The following is a 13,616-nucleotide window of genomic DNA, read 5'->3' on the forward strand; positions in this document are numbered from 1 at the left end:
CTTTGATAATCTAATTTCTTCTACTTGATGTATTGATGTTTTAATATTCTCACTATTTCAAAAGATAAAAGGAACAACTTAGAGCATTGGTGCTTTAAACTACATACACACTTCCATCTGGAATTTCTTACATAATTCAAATATTAACCATGCAGGATATAAACTAGTCTGGAAAAAGTACACTTATGCAGAGCTGGTGTGAAACCTTATAATGCACCTAAGTTTTTACATATGTCAAAATACATACATACAACAGATCTACCTAGGAAAATTAAATCAGGTACTTCAAGTCATTTAAAAGAAGGCAGAATTATCTAATTCTCAGACCTCAGAAGTAATTTTGCGATCTCCTTGGGAATGTAAAATTATTTCATTCAGGATTGCAAAACACAGTATGTCAAACTAATATTAATTCGCATTTGCCAAAATATTTAAGCCCTTTCTTTTGTTCATTTTTAAAGGTTTTCACTCATCTGGGCATGATTCACAAGAAACCCCAATGAGTGCATGGATCAGTCTAATCCTATTTTCTTTTGGGAAACAAAACTTCAGCTGAAGTTTTTATTTAGTGAGCTTAGTAAGTAATCAATAGACATTTTTGCCTGAATTAAGCTGGCCATATGTTGGCTCATTTACTTATTTATTTAACTCTCTCAGAAATAATCTCTGGAAAAAACCATTATCTATCTGCAGCATATATTTGACATTCTTTGATGCTCAGGACATAAGTGACTCACTGCTCACTATATTCTTAAAGAGACAACATCACAATAAAAGGGGATGCTTGGAATGGGCAAGAATTTACCAAAAGTGAATGAAAATTAAACGAAGTAGAAAAATGCCCCATACAGGTTTCAAATCTTATTTCAATAGGATGTGTATTCTATAGACTTCAAAGGGTTCCACATTTTTTTCCAAAAAAATAATAGACTTGCTATGTTTTAAAATTACATATAAGAATGCTTGTGTAAGACAGTGTTTTAAATATTAAAGATTTTAATCTTTTTTTGTTCTTTAGAGGTAGTACTTCAACCTTCTTTGTATATTCACAAAGGAGAATTGAAATAGTGTTTAATTGTATTGATAGATTCAAGATTAAGCTGTTAGCCACAAACCTGCCATTACAAAAGAACTCTTAAAAGACCACACCTTAGAGTATATCCACATTCGGAAAACATAATTTACCTGGCACTCTATGACAATTCATAACAACACACGTGTTATGGTAGAAAAAAATGAAATGAGAAGCTTAATAATATCTACAGATGTGTGCAAGTTAAGGAAATTAAGGAGAGTTGGAGTATGTTATGCATTTCCTGCAATCCAATCAATTTAATTACTCAATCTATACTATTATTTAAGTAATGGCAAAATCATTGACTTATTCATAATAGTTGCTAATTGTTTTTTAAAATAAATTCTACAAAGGACAAAGGAAACACCCATTTCCATTTGTTTTATGTTAAATCAACATATAACCACTCATGGTGATTTCATTCAAAGAAAACAGAAGGAATTCATTAGCTTATGTGGTTGGAGAGATTGATGGGCTTCAAACATTTTAACCATACATGTTTTTTCCAACTGTTGAAACTCATGTTTTTAATTTAAGCAACCTTAAGAACCTAAAGATTGTTTTATTCAATGGGTTCATATATTTCTGATACAGAAATTATGCTAATTTTTAAACCAGGATTTACCATCTACCATCTACCTGTCTTTGTTTAGAAGGAAGTGATCAGGCACTTGTTAAAATATACACATGAATAACAGTAGTTTGAGTAACAAAGAATCTGAAATAGTATGAAAATAGACATAGGTACAGAACATTGTGATTAGTGTAAGCCAGTAGAATACAGTATCAGCTTCACTACCCTACTCTGGCAGACAGCTATAGCTAAGACACTTCTAGAAGGGTCAGGGTTGAAGGGGAGAGATATTGAGGCTTGAGTGTAGGCCAAAAACTGCCATTAAGCTTGAGCAACATAGTTATAGAAAACTCTGAAGGAGGGAAGGTTGTATCTATTATGAGGAGCATATTTTTGCCTGTGATTAGAGTTTATGAAAGTTCTCAAAAGAAACAATGACTTTCATTTCTAATTCAGAAATAGAATTAAAATTACCTCGATTATATCCTAAACCTAACTCAGTTCCATTTTCTTTATCATTACTTTTCGATGATGCTTGGTACTGAAACTAGCTTTTCTAACTCTAGGAAATAAACTACATGAAAGCTCTAGAGCAGATCAGAGCAATATATGAATGCCAGACTTAACTAGAACTTGTTGAAAGTTGCTAGCTTTGTTTTCCATTTTTGCTTTGCCATGCATGTAGGCTGAAAAGAAATCAAAACTCATTTTCCATAAGAGCAAAAACATATGAAAGTATTTGGCAAAGCCAGTAAGGTTTTAACTATTCTCCCTGCTCTATACGCTTAGCAACTTTTGTCCAAGAAAGCCAAACCCTATCCAAAATGTAGAGATGCAGTATTGAAAAGTAATGACAGTTTAAAGTATAATATAAATATTATTAAGATATATTATATTTAATGGTATTATTTAGAAGTATATAATCACATATATTATTAATACCTGTCATTTGGTAGTTAATACTTTTAAAAAAAGCATCCACTAGTTCAACTGGTAGCATGACTTTTTCTGTGCACTACAAGTGTTAAAATATAAAAAGATTTAGGAAATTTTTATGTCATTACCATTGTGATACTCAAAGTAAGCAAATTTAAAAAGATATTCCTCATAATTATTGTTCCACTGAGTCTTAAACAACTCAAAGTTTTTCTTTCCCATAGATTGTTCCTATAACTCTCATTAATCTCTGCAGCTTGAGGATTTTCTATAATTGGGTCTTATAGATCTTTTATCAATGCTTCTGTCCCAACACAAAGCGTAACCAAAAGAACACTCATTTTATACAAAGCTGTCTATAACGTCTAATAATTTTGTTCATCGTAAATACTCATAACCATGTTTTCTCATTAACAATATGTGGTTTAAAAAAACCACATATTGTTAATGAGATTACGCAATCACTACGTGATTGCGAGGAGCAGATACCTGAAGAGCCTGGACCTCGCAGAAAATGCCATGGGTGACGTTGGGGTCACTGCGCTGTGTGAGGGGCTGAAGCAAAGGAGAAGTGTTCTAAGGAGACTTGGGTTGAAGGCATGTGGATTGACTTCTGGTTGCTGTGAGGAACTCTCCTTGGCCCTTTCCTGCAACTGGCACCTGGCCAGCCTAAACCTGGTACAGAATAACTTCAGTTCTACAGGACTGAAGTCCCCTTTTAGTGCATATAAGCCTCCACCACTGTCAACAATGAAGATTAAATTTATTTAAACTTTCTTTAAAATTGTTGAAGATAAACTAAGAGTAATTTAAAATTACAACTCTTTGAATGGGTAGTTCTTGGTAAAGCATCATGTATTGCTTAGGTGCAGAACAAAAGCAAAGAGATGGTTAACAGTAGAGGCAACTCCACTCTATCAAATCTAAATCCTTAAAGATAACCAAGTAGCAATTTCACAGAATAGTCCATATTGAATTTTTAGTGCCTCTGGGAATATGACTTTTGATTACTCATGTCATAGTTCACTGTAGTATGGTAGAACTTGCAAAGGCTTTTAAGAGTCAGGAAACAAATGCTCTGTCTGCATTTTAGAAAGTGAGTCAGAGATACAATTCTATAACACAATGTTTTCATATTGTTTCAAGTGTGTATAACACTTACAATGTTTTTATACATTACGGCTTTCGTAATTATACAGCACAAAATAATTATACTCTGTGATCCCTTAGTATTTTTAAACACAAAACTTATTTATTTATTTATTTATTTATTAAGACAGTGTCTCACTCCAGCCCCAGGAATGCAGTGACACAATCATGGCTCACTGCAGCATTGACCTCCTGGACTCAAGCAATCTTCCCACCTCAATCTCCCAAGTAGCTGGGACCACAAATGAGTGTCACCACACCTGGCTAATTTTTTTTTATTTTTTCAAGAAGCGGGGTTGCCCAGGCTGGTCTTGAACTCCTGGGTTCAAGCAACCCTCCCAAACTGCTGAGATTACTGCCATGAGCTACCACTCCTGGACTTGTTTCATTTCTGAAAATCTTTTATAGCATAAAATTGTATAACATGAGATGTTTGGCTTTGATTTTGGTTGATCCTTCTGATCTATAAAGTAGCTCTTACTAATATTTTTCATGATTTTGTTCTCTAATCAATATAACTATAACCTTTTACTCCAGTTTGCTGCTTTATTTTTCAAAGACATTTATTTGTCATGTACATTTTAGTAAAAATAAACATGTCTGAGCATCTGGAAAGTAGAACAGCAGTTTGTAAAGTAAAATACTGTGTTATAAACCTAATTCCCATCAACACAGTTTTTTAATAAAAGAATACAATAGTATAATTCAGGTTTCAACTTATTGAAACTCTTTACAATGCATTCTTAAGGTCACTATGAAATCAATCACTTAGATCCTAGACCAAACAATGATGTAATAGGCATATGCTTTTGTGATAGAAAAGAATCAGTTTTCTTTCAAATTAGCATCCAAATTTAGAAACATATTAAAATGTCATTCATATCTCAAAGGAGTACTGAAAGGATTCAGTAATGATAAGGTTTTGTTAAGTAATATTTAATGAAAAATTTGGGAAAAAATTTGTTTTAGGTTAAAAATGCAAACAACCTGTCCAGTCATTATAGCATTAAAAACATGTTGCTAAACCATCACCTGGATAATATATTCTTTGAATGGTTTTATTTTAGTGATGGAAATGTGTTTCACTGGACCATCCACACTCTTAGTCAATTGTTCTGGTTACCAAAATCACCAATCTACAACGTAACTAAAGAGACTTATTAGTACATTAGGAGTGCACTCTTCATTATGGGAGCAACTTTAGTTGTCCCGTTAACGACACCAACTTAATTAGTACTGCATCCTTACTACCTGAATTAACGGCCGAAATTCAAACTATATATTTTTAATTGTTCAAACAATGTAGAATACACAGCAAGAAAAGCTAATTTCCTATTTATTATTTAATGACAATTGAAACACAATAATTCATTATGATACTGGGTTACTGCTATATGTGAGGTGACATGTCAAGGAAGGAGGTCATGGATATAACATAAAAACAATTTTTATAGTTTGTTAAAATAAAATTAGAGAAAAGCAGAGTAAAAATGCTGGCTATGAAATGTTAATGTTTGAGGAACCCAAGAATGTGAATGATTTTCAAATGATCCAAATCCCAAGAAGACTATCATTTATCATTTAAAAATAAATTTGTGGGTAATCAAATAAAGAATCTGAAAAATATTTAAAAGAATGAATTTTGACATTTTCATATAATTATTCAATATTTACTTTCTCTCCAATGCCCTGTTGCAAAACAATTTTATGTATTTTATGTATAAATCAAAATATTTTATGCAGGTGTAGATTTGAGATGATAATGCTGGCCTATTTGCTTATATTGAATATTCCTGTACAGGAGGAAATCATGTAAGGTCAAAAGTAGATACTAGATTGAATATTTAGAAAACTATCTTTCCTTAGGAATATTTACAGCTTATCAAAATTTGGAAGTAAAATATTATACCTTATATACTGAGGGAAGTCTGTCTTTGCCTGAATTTTTCAGTTAGTGAGAGAAGTGTTTAAATACTCTGTAGTTAGATTATTAACTTCGACAAAACTGAAACAGATGTGTGTCTTAATATGCCATTAAATTTATGATTTACATAGAACCCTTACATAGAGCTGAGCAGAGGCCAATGATTCTAATTTGCTGTAGATTTACAATAACCTGATCTGGTTTTTGTATGTACTAAAACACTTTAAACAAAATTAGAAAGCGTTGTGTTTTGTGTGATTAAAGATGCAATTCCCTTTGGGGTAATGAGAAAAGTTAGAGCATTTTTCTTTCTTTATGGATGTTTCTATTATAAACAAGAGTGCTATACATTATATATTTTTGTTACTATGATTTCCTTGTTTTTAATTATAAAATAAACCAATTGAATTTCAGTGGAGTCTAAAATTGAAACTATGCCAAAATTTAGCTGAAGAATGTGTAGTGAGCCTTATAAAAATCCTTAAAATTTTTCCCAGGGTCTTAAGGTCCTGTTATATAAATACTCGTACACCATCATTTTCTAGAGCAAAATGTCTTCTGATTAAGACCTATGTAGCAAAAAGACTTGAGTGCAGAATAAATTTTAAGCCTAGACGATGACATGAATAAAATTGTTCAGGACTAATGATTACTAGATTCATATAAATTACAAATAGGAAAAAAAGGTCTATTTTCTCTCGTTACACAAATAATAATATTTACAGCACCATTATTTAAACTTTCTCCTTTTATTTGGTGAATTATAATACTTCAGCTGCTAAAAATAAAATCTATAAAAACACTTTATTTTAAATATTGTAAATACTGTTTCCTTAAAAATCAGCCAGGAAATGTTGATATAAATATCATAAACATATGTGTATATGTTTATGTATATAGAAAATAAGCACATGAAAAAGTATTAATTCATTAAAAGTTTATCTCTCATAAAACCTTTATTAGCCCTTGAAGTCTTTGCCACTTCATATAAAATGATTTATCTTTTGAATAACAAGGTTCCATTAATCTGTTTGACAAAGGAATTTTAAAATCATTTAAATAATTTATTTGAATGAATTATTTAAATTCTGTAAAAAATATATATGCACATGTATATGTATATATCTGCGTCTATATATTTGTGTTCTGGCACAATATCACATAAAAAATACAAAATGGAATTCAGAATACATTGTCCTTGACATCACCAGTGTGACTTGGTGTTCTGCTGATGTGTTCTGTGATCACCCACTGTTTGCACAGGACCCCTGTTAGAAGGCCATTTGTGCTACATTTGGCACAACAGGGTGATTTAGTGTCAGGAGAAACTTGCACATGATTTTCTATATTCATTTTTAATTTTGCGTTCTCACTGAAATTGTAGGCTGACATGTGTTTCAAAATGTAAGGATAATAAAGGCAATTATTCAGCACTCTTAGAAACCTGCTTTCCTCAATTCAGTGCTCTAGGTGCTGCTGGAAAATGGTAAATATACTCCCTCCCCAGAGAAATAAATCATCTGTGGAAACAAAGAAGAAATATGCACACAAAGGAAACAAGAATATACAAAACTATTTATAAGTTAATACACAAAACTAATTGGGACATAAGGATTTGTAGACTATGCTTAATATGCATGGCATTGTGAAATTTTAACTATATACTATTTCTTCACAGATTATTCCTTCACAAAATTTTCTCTCAAATAGGTTTTATTCTTGTTCCTTTTTCCCTGAAAATGCATTTTTATTCAGAAAAATAATGAAAACTATGAATAATTTTCCAACTTCGGTGAGGTTATAGAATAAATTTATGACAAGTTATCAATTTTATTTTTAAACCTGCAGCAAAATTAGCTTTCACTTAAGTATATCCTACACAGAACATAATAGGTAATATAGGTAACATGTATCTATTGTTTTTACCTGCTCCTCTTTTTTTGTTTTTGTTTTTTTTTAAGACAGAGTTTCACTCTTTCTCCTAGGCTAGAGTGAAGGTGTTGCGATCTTGGCTTACTGCAACCTTCACCTCCTGGATTCAAGTGATTCTCCTGGCTCAGCCTCCTGAGTAGCTGGGATTACAGGCGAGTGCCACCACACCTGGCTAATTTTTGTAGTACAGACAGGGTTTCACTATGTTGGCCAGGCTGGTCCCAAACTCCTCAGGTGAACAGCCCACCTTGGCCTCCAGAAGTGCTAGGAATACAGGCGTGAGCCACCGAGCTCAGCCTTTTTTCAGTGGGGGGAAATTTCATCCAGTCTTTTTTTCGTGTGTGCCACTGTTCCACTGCCCCATTATATTAGGTTTGGTGGATTCATTCAGGTTTTATTTCAATTTTTTTACCCATCCTATCAACAAATTTCTTTTTTTTTGAGACAGTCTCACTCTGTTGGCCAGGCTGGAGTGCAATGGTGCTATCTCAGTTCACTGCAACCTCTGCCTTCCAGGTTCAGCCTCCCAAATAGCTGGGCTTACAGGCATGCACCACCATACCTGGCTAATTTTTGTATTTTTAGTAGAGATAGGGTTTCACCAAGTTGGCCAGGCTGGTCTTGAACTCCTGACCTTGTGATCCGCCCACCTCGGCTTCCCAAATTACAGGCATGAGCCACCATGCCCAGTTCTATCGACAAATTTCTTTTAGCCTTAATTTACTAGAGAGGACATAATTTCACACATAATAATATTTCAATCTATTTTTGTGGCATTTAGTAAACTTTGAGCCTCTAATTTTTTCAGTCCTCTCACTTTCATCCAACCATCCAGAAAACCAGCTATAACACTCTGCCGTTTTTAAACTGATTACCCACAATACTCAAACCTTGGGAGGCAGGGAAGAGAAGCTCTCAGCAATCTAATACAATTTTTCAAAATAGCTCATGAATCTTGGGGAGATAATGGTCTTTTAAAAGTTACTATTTTTAAAAGATGCCTTAAATGTTAAATTTTAATTAAAAAGAAAAAAGAGACCTCAAACTCCTTTCTAGAACTTAGAACTTCCTCTTGGGAAGCACGACCCTCCCTGAAGAGACCTCAAACTCCTTTCTAGAACTTAGAACTTCCTCTTGGGAAGCACGACCCTCCCTGCTCACATTCGTTTTTTTGGAGATGGGATCTTGCTGTGTCACTCAGGCTGGAGTGCAGTGGTGTCATTTTGGCTCACCATAACCTCCACCTCCCTGGGCTCAGGTGATCATCCCACCTTGGCCTCCAAAAAAGAAGCTGGAACCACAGGCATGTGCCACCAGGCCAGGTTAGTTTTTGTGTTTTTGGTAGAGGCAGGGTTTTACCCTGTTGCCTAGGCTGCCTACTCACATTTGTGTATCTAGAAATGGCTCCCAACTTTGTATGGCATAGGAAGTATTATACTATTCAGAATGGTATGCACCAATCATACTGAGGTAATTTTGAAACACTTCACCTATTCTCAGAAGCTTTTTGAAGAACAGTGACCTTTTCAGTCTCTAGCTATAGCTGGCTGATGGAAAATATTTCTGGAATAAATGAGAGTTAGATTCCTATAATGATGAATACCATTGTAATATTTAGTTCAATATATTGTCCAAATTCTGCAGGACTGCTTTTGCTGATATGGATATTGCAAGTTGAATAACTTAGAAATCTTATACAAATGTACTCACCAAATATAAACATACACACAAATTTACATATTAATACATTTTTTGTCAATTCATTGAAATATTTTTGTAGGCCATATGTAAACAAATGTTAGTACCTCCTTAAATTAGTAATTAAAAGGAAAAATTGAGTATTTTCCAGAATAACAGTGTTTGTATGTGTGTGTTCTTTAAGTAAAAAGAAACAAAAATGTAGACAAATTGTCAAAGGAGTTTCTAGTACGATTAATTATCCTGAGAGTGTGTGTGTGTGTGTGTGTGTGTGTGTGTGTGTGTGTGCGCACGCGATTGGTTAGGTGAGAAATATCTCAAGGAAAGCAGGAAATTAAAGCATCTGAATTCTTGAATTCAGAAAAGTTGAAATGTTGGCTGTCAATCACATTTTCCCTAGAACAGCTCTTCTCCCTTATACTTTTCCTGTCCCAACAACTTAGATAAAGATGTGTCCAGGGAACCTCAGAAATTAGAATCAATGGGACTTACATGCAATTTTTCAAGGGTTATGTTTTACACCCTGATACTTTGGTTTTGTTCAAAGGAAAAACATCCTTGACAAATAATACATTATGCTAAGAAGTACCATATTTCTATTGTAGTTCACTTATGACTCATTAAGTTGTCAAAGCCTGGAACTCTACCTCCAAGAACCAAAAAGGCTTTTTAACCAATTTTTCCCTGTCAGATTACCAGAAATTTTTTATTAATATTATCTTGATGAGTAAACTAACAGAAATGTCCAAAAAAGGAGATGTTTGGATTTTTGGCTGACATTTTAAATGCTGTTTCTTTTTGGTTACATTCCTGCTTTTAATAAAATCTTTCTAGCTGGGCGCAGTGGCTCACGCCTATATTCCCAGCACTTTGGGAGGCCGAGCTGGGCCGATCACAAGGTCAGGCGATCGAGACCATCCTGGCCAACATGGTGAAACCCTGTCTCTACTAAAGGTACAAAAAAATTGGCTGGACATGGTGGTGCATGCCTGTAATCCCAGCTACTCCAGAGGCTGAGGCAGGAGAATTGCTTGAACCCAGGAGGTGGAGACTGCAGTGAGCTGAGATCATGCCACTGCACTACAGCCTGGGTGACAGTGAGAGACTCACCTCAAAAAAAAAAAAAAGAGTCTTTTCAAAATATGTTAGTACAGTATTTTGCTATCTAAGAAAATTATACTGAATATCATTTCTTTGATGATGTGGAATTTTTCAGTGTGGAAGAATCATCAAAATGAACATTGATTTTCACAGAATGTATTACATATCACTGTATTTGTTGATTTACTTGTCCTCTTCTCCACATGACTGTAAGCTCCTTAGAATCTCTCTAAACTTTATATGCCCAGCTTTTGCAAAGCATAAAATTGAGGTCTCAAACTGCTGTGGCCTCTATAAAATCTTGCCAACAAATGTAGTTTGTTTGCACCATGGATGGTGGGTCACACTGTCTTTGGTTTTGTTTCATTTTTTAATCGATCATCTGTCAACTCTCAAAAATTAGATTTCCATAAAAATACAGATTTCCAACTTCTGAAGAAAATACGGAAACATCTGGCAACATTTGTCATACATTAGTTCATAGCAACATCCAGGAGGAAAGGCTTCACCTTCTAAACAAAACATGTCCTCTGTGTTAGTCTGTTTTGCATTCCTATGAAGGAATACCCAAAACTGGATAATTTATTTAAAAAAAAAAAGATGTTTATTTGGCTTATGTTTCTGCAGATTATACAGGAAGCATAATGCTGGCATCTGCTTCTTCTGAGGGCCTCAGTAAGCTTACAATCATGGTGAAGGCAAAGGGGGAGCAGACTTGTCACATAGAGAGAAAGAGAACCAGAGAGAGGGGGGAGAGGTCCCTGACTCTTTTCAACAACCAGATCTTGCATGAACATACTACTATGGAGAGGAACCCAAGCCATATATGAAGGATTCTCCCCCATGATCCAAACACCTCCCACCAGTCTCCAGCTCTAATACTGGGGACTACATTTCAACATCAGATTTGGAGGGGACAAAAATCCACTATCACCTCCTCTTACTATATTCTCTACCATTTCTTATTGCCTCCTCAAAACCAAGGCAAAGTATCTTGTGCCATGAATCACTCAATTTGTGTAATGTATGCGTCATTTTAATGGTGGCGTTAAAGGAAAGTGAAATGTATCTTCACCCATATTTCTATAATGTGGAAAATAGAAAGATAGATCAAGAGGACTATATTTTTCACCCAGCTGCCCTTCACCCATTATTTTTCTTCCTGGCCCCTATAAACATTTTAATGTTTGAGCTCTGGTGGTGAATAATTTTTATGTTGAGAACATGTGTGAATAATACTGTCAATATACATTATAAGACCTGAAAAAAATATGTTGAATAGTAGTAATAGTGCTTTACTTTGTTCAAAGGATTTGTATACGTATTACCTCATTTGTGTTCTTACTTCATACATAGGTCATATTGAAATTATATTGCCCCTTTATTCATACTGATTAGCTTAGTCTATTCTCTATATTCACTTTCACCAGTTTACTTTTTTCTCCCCCCGTCACCACTTCCTACCAGTCTTCTATTGATGCTTTATCTTACACTTTTTTTTTTTTTTTTTTTTTGAGGCAAGTGTCTTGCTCTGTTACTCTGGCTGGAGTGCAGTGGTATGATCTCGGCTCACTGCAACCTCTGCCTCCCAGGTTCAAGCAATTCTCCTGCCTCAACATCCTGAGTAGCTGGGATTACAGGTGTGCACCACCACGCCCAGCTAATTTTTGTATTTTCAGTAGAATCGGGGTTTCACAATGTTGTCCAAGCTGGTCTCAAACTACTGACCTCAGGTGATCCACCCACCTCTGCCTCCTAAAGTGCTAGGATTACAGACATGAGCCATTGTGCCCATTCATTTTTATATGACATGTTCAGTTTTTCCCTGCATGGAAAGCTTTCTTGACAGAAACAAATAATGATTTTGATTATTTTTGTATTTCCTATTATCCCATAACTATACTTCACCAAGAGATGACACATGAAAGAAATCAGACTGCATTAGTCCATTTTCACACTGTTAATAAAGGCATACCCGAAACTGGGAAGGAAAAGAGGTTTAATTAGACTTGCAGTTCCACATGTCTGGGTAGGCCTCACAATCATGGCAGGAGGCAAAAGGCACTTCTCACATGGTGGTGGCAAGAAGAAATGAGGAAGATGCAAAAGCAGAAACCTCTAATAAAACCATCAGATCTCGCCGGGTACAGTGACTCACACTGCACTTTGGGAGGCCAAGGTGGGTGGATCACAAGGTCAGGAGTTTGAGACCAGCCTGACCAATATGGGGAAACCCCATCTCTACTAAAAATACAAAAAAAAAAAAAAATTTAGCTGGCATGGTGGCGCACACCTGTAATCCCAGCTACTTAGGAGTCCGAGGCAGGAGAACTGCTTGAACCTGGGAGGCAGAGGTCGTAGTGAGCCAAGATTGCACCACTGGCCTCCAGCCTGGGTGACAGAGTGAGACTCCATATCAAAAAAAAAAAAAAAAAAAAACATTCTGGCCAACATGGTGAAACTCTGTCTCTACTAAAACACAAAAAATTAGCCAGGCTTGGTAGTGCGTGCCTGTAGTCCCAGCTACTCAGGAGGATCATGCCACTGCACTCCAGTATGGTAACAGAGCAAGACTCCCATCAAAAAAAAAAATTAGATCTCATGAGACTTTTTCACTACCATGAGAACAGTATGGGGGAAAGCTGCTCCATGATTCAAATTCTCACCCACCAGGTCCCTCATGCAACACATGGGAATTATGGGAGTACAATTCAAGGTGAGATTTGGGTGGGGACACAGAGCCAAATTGTATCACAGACTTTTTCCATCAAACAAATGGAAATAAACAATTTTTCTGAATTAATTTTCATAGTTTAATAGATATAGTTAAATAAAAACACAATATAGCAGAAACTGCCAAACACATAATGTTTTTAAGGCAAACAAACTAAGCCTTCATTAAAAGTTACTAGAAGTAGTTGATGGCTCTAGATGTGTTCAAAAATTTTTTTCCTTAAGATTATACTCTTCAGCCAGGCGCGGTGGCTCAAGCCTGTAATCCCAGCACTTTGGGAGGCCGAGGCGGGTGGATCACGAGGTCAAGAGATCGAGACCATCCTGGTCAACATGGTGAAACCCCGTCTCTACTAAAAATACAAAAAATTAGCTGGGCATGGTGGTGCGTGCCTGTAATCCCAGCTACTCAGGAGGCTGAGGCAGGAGAATTGCCTGAACCCAGGAGGCGGAGGTTGTGGTGAGCCGAGATCGCGCCATTGCACTCCAGCCTG

At 35.4% G+C, this 13,616-nt stretch overlaps 1 protein-coding gene across 2 annotated transcripts in view; it reads right to left on the reverse strand.

Moving 5' to 3' along the window:
- Positions 1-13,616, reverse strand: part of ADGRL2 (adhesion G protein-coupled receptor L2) — a 416,407-nt gene that overhangs the window by 192,031 nt on the left and 210,760 nt on the right. The gene's annotated exons all lie outside the window — the stretch shown is intronic.

The sequence above is a fragment of the Sapajus apella genome, unplaced genomic scaffold (assembly GCF_009761245.1).
Source record: "Sapajus apella isolate SASKATOON/1434 unplaced genomic scaffold, GSC_monkey_1.0 scaffold36, whole genome shotgun sequence".
Classification (NCBI taxonomy): domain Eukaryota; kingdom Metazoa; phylum Chordata; class Mammalia; order Primates; family Cebidae; genus Sapajus; species Sapajus apella.